General features: G+C 39.1%; 1 pseudogene; it reads left to right on the forward strand.

The window, feature by feature from the left end:
- Positions 1–421: 421 nt before the first annotated feature.
- LOC123256051 lies at positions 422–862 on the forward strand (annotated as a pseudogene).
- The last annotated feature ends 3,375 nt before the right edge of the window (positions 863–4,237 follow it).

The following is a 4,237-nucleotide window of genomic DNA, read 5'->3' on the forward strand; positions in this document are numbered from 1 at the left end:
GGTTCAAACCCAGCCTCAGCCACTTCCCAGCTGTGTGACCCTGGGCAAGTCACTTTACCCCCATTGCCCACCCTTACCAATCTTCCACCTATGAGACAATACATCGAAAGTACAAGGGTTTAAAAAAAATGATTGCTGATTTAAGAATAAATAAATAAGTAAAAATGATTGCTGGTCTGGCCAAAACCCAACAGGGAAGTCTAGAGTCGCTGATGCATGAGCTGTGTGGCTCCAGGGCAGGCATACAAACAGAAAGTCCAGCAGGATATGCAATTGGGGGGCTAGATGTACAGAAGCAGGATTGTTGCTCTGAGTGAGAAACGGGACAGGTGTATCTCCTGGACACAGCTGTCGCCCTGTCCAGGAGACCAGCTGTGGGGTTGTTGCGGCTTTCCCAGTGGGGACGAGGGATGAAGTAGCCATGGCAGAAAGACCCGAGGACCTGAACCTTCCCAGCATCGTCATCCCCAGGATCATCAAGGAGGTGCTCCTCGACTGTGTCAATATCTCTAAAGAGGCTAAAGTGCCATCTCCTGGGACACCCACATATTCCTGCGGTACTCGACGTCTTGTGCAAACAACTTTGCAATGAAAGGAAAGTGGAAGACCCTAAATGCTGGTGATATACTATCAACCACGGAAGAGATGGAATTTTAGCGATTGATTTCTCCTTTGAAAGAAGCACTAGATGCACATAGACGTGAACAGAAACTTAAAAAGGAAGCTTCAGACCAAATGAAGAAAGATAAAGTCAAAAAGGACAGATTCTGAAGAGCAAGACAAGAGCAGGAAAGATGATAATGATGAAGATGATGAAAGGATGGAAGAGGAGGAACAGAATGATGAAGAAGTTGGCAATTGAGCTTCCTGGAGAGAATGACATTTCAGATGATCAGGAAAACTTGGAGTTGTGTTGTGTGGAGATGCAAAGCATGGAATCCCTGCAAAGGTACAGGGATAGCCTCACCCAGAATTCCAGGGGACCCCCCTGGAGAACTTTGGGTGAGGGGCAGTTGAGAAGGGTTGGGGACAGTTAATTTGTGGGAGTGGATGTGAGCAGACATGAGTAGTCAGTGAAAGAGTGATTGCACTGCTATGGATTTGGTGCACTGTCTAAAAAGCTGGAGGTAAAAAATGACATTTAATTCCTTGAAAGTAACTTTCAGCAAGGTTCTGCTTCCTTTGGTTTGTATCTTCTCATTCTCAATCTTCCCCTAGTCTCTTGTTGAGTTTGAGACTCAGTCCTTTTTTTGCCACACTGTACTTAGCATTTTGTATCTGTTTTGAATTTTATACTACACTACATTAGTGGAAGGTTGGGTTGGCTTTAAAGTAGGCATTTCACGTTAAAAGTCTCTTCCCTTGCCTACTGAACAAAAGTTTGGAAACATGTTTCTAGTATACATAATCCCTTTACTTCTGTTTTGAAGTGAACCTCATAGGTTCATCCTTTTAGTTCTTGGCTTTTTTATTTAATAAATGACCAGCTCCAAAATCCATTTCTTCCAGACACTACAGTCATTCTCTCCAAACTATTCTTTGCTTTGCTAACATGTGACCTTCCATCTGGCTTAATTTAAGAAATGTAAAGTTTTCTTCCAGGTATAGTTCTGAGTTTCATCTTTTAATATCAGCTTGATGGAATAACTTTTAATGAAATCAAATAATGTTTAGGAATATGATTCTAGAAAACTACCCTTCTAAAGTGACTTCTGTGGGGTCTTTCATCTTTTGTTAGCCTCTCTTTCCATTCACTCCCAGGTACTTCAAGTTAAGTGGTAATTTCTGAAGTTTGGGAGCTCCTAGAAAATGTTTATCCCCATGGCAAAAAAATTTGTGTTTAGCTAGAGAAATGATCCCACAGCAACCACAGTCTGTCCTTCTCTATAAAGAGCTACTTTGAGAATTGGGACTAAAGATTCTTGCCAACTTCTCCCCCTAGTGGGCCTTCCTTTTTTTTTTTTTTTTGGTCTATAAAATTGTGATAGTAATCCTATTCTCAACTGAAGTATGACAGGTGAACAAATGTAGTCTGTTGCCATTTACTCTTTAATGGCTTATAGGGACAAGATTTTTGATAAATGAGGGAAGAATATCATTTCACTCACTTCATTTGGGGAGGGAAATTTAATGGTTTGTATAAATAAAGAATATTGTTAAAAATAAAAAAAATGATTGCTGTATTTCATATTATTCATAAAATCCCTCCTCAAGTAATAGAAAACTAAAAAAGATTTGGTTGCTCATTTCAGGTAATAAAATTATGTTTTGTAAAGCAGGTCTAAATGTCTAGTTGGGATCTTAATTTTTTTTTTTTTTTTTTTTTTTTTTATCCTGGGACTCTATTCTAGGAGCATAGGGCCACAACCAGTAGGCAATGGGTTGCTCAGGGTCACCAAGCTGGGAAGTGTCTGAGCCCGGATTTGAACCTAGGACCTTTCGTCTCTAGGCCTGGCTCTCAATCCACTGAGCTAGCCCAGCTTCCCCTACTTTAGGTTGCAGTTTCTTTAGCAGATGTAGTTTTTACAGGGTGGGGTTGCTAGCCCCACGCCCAACCCTCCTCCTTTTTCATCCAGGCTAGGGACTGTCCTTAGCCCAGGAGTGGTAAGGGTGGGCGATAGGGTCAAGTGACTTGCCCAAGGTCACACAGCTGGAAGTGTCCGAGGCCGGACTTGAACCTAGGACCTCCAGTCTCTAGGCCTGGCTCTCAATCCACTGAGCCACCCAGCTGCCCTATGGGCTCAGTGGATCTTAAAATAGTTAATTAAAAAACTCTTTTTATTTTTTTAATACTGAAAAACAAAATATGTCCAATCACTCTGGTTATATATATTTAATTATCAAAAATTTCATAAGCAAGATATCCCCAAAATGATTTTGTAGATGATTCTTTATGACATTAAGATTTCTGGAGTTGATAGAAGAAATTTAAACCTTATGATAATAATAGTAACAAGAATAATAGTTTATTTCATTTGATATATTTTTCTACATGTCTTAAAGAAATTTAATAAATACCTAATAGTCATTTAATTGTTTTCCTCCAAGAATTAATTGCTCAATATTTATGGTTAGTGGCTTTTTATCTCAATAGGATTTTGCTTATCTTTAAAAACTTCTTTAGCATCAGGAGTATCTGGTAATGTCAAGCATGATGGTGAGAAAAATGGAATTGATATTATACCAGGATACATTGTAGAAAATGGGAATATTCATTCTTATGAAGAAAACACTGAAGTGGGGGGAGAGAGCTTGGGGGAGGAATATAGGCTATATTTGAACAGTTGTAGATTAGATTTCCTTGTTAATATGAAATTAGACCTATTTTGATTAGTCATGTTGAACAGGGTTAATAGTAAATAGAAGGGGGCAGCTGGGTGGCTCAGTGGAGTGAGAGTCAGGCCTAGAGACAGGAGGTCCTAGGTTCAAACCCAGCCTCAGCCACTTCCCAGCTGTGTGACCCTGGGCAAGTCACTTGACCCCCATTGCCCACCCTTACCAATCTTCCACCAAAGAGACAATACACTGAAGTACAAGGGTTAAAAAAAATAGTAAATAGAAGTTTCAGAGTAGTATTAGGTCTTTATGTAAAGAAAAAATAATAATAGAACTGAAAAAAAGTAAAAACTTTCCTGAATTAGTGGATTCACTGGAGGTGTTAAAGCAGAAACTAGATAATCACTTCTGGACACTATGGAGGTAACTCATGTTCTTATTCAGGCTGGAATATATGGCTTTTGAGGTCGCTTAAAACTCTAAGAGTATATTAGCTATTTAAAATATGTTACTTATACGCACAAAATAGGCATGAGTAAATCATGTCAAATGCTGTTATAAATGTAACTCTCTGTCACTTACCTTCTTTCATTCATTAGCTTCTAAAATTAACTTGGAGGTATAGTCCTGATCTTGAATCCTCCCTATCTCTTATTTGGATTTAATAGAATAGGAAACAATTTGTCCATTCTTTTTTGGAGGGTAAAAAGAGTAGGGTAGCAGAGAAAACGTGTTGAACAGAAATGCAAGAACAATCTTTGATCAATATGATGAGCACCCCCTATCAGTGTGATGAGATGACAAGAAATCTTTGGGAATGCTTCCATATGTATACATATACATTAATGTCTTCTAAGAACAGAGAAACCTAAATTGATGCCCAGGACTGGGGCCCACTTCAAAAATAATTGCATTGGTAGAATTCAGGAGGAGAGACTTGTCAGAAGAGTCAAACATATCT

Source organism: Gracilinanus agilis, unplaced genomic scaffold (assembly GCF_016433145.1).
Source record: "Gracilinanus agilis isolate LMUSP501 unplaced genomic scaffold, AgileGrace unplaced_scaffold55672, whole genome shotgun sequence".
NCBI classification, from domain to species: domain Eukaryota; kingdom Metazoa; phylum Chordata; class Mammalia; order Didelphimorphia; family Didelphidae; genus Gracilinanus; species Gracilinanus agilis.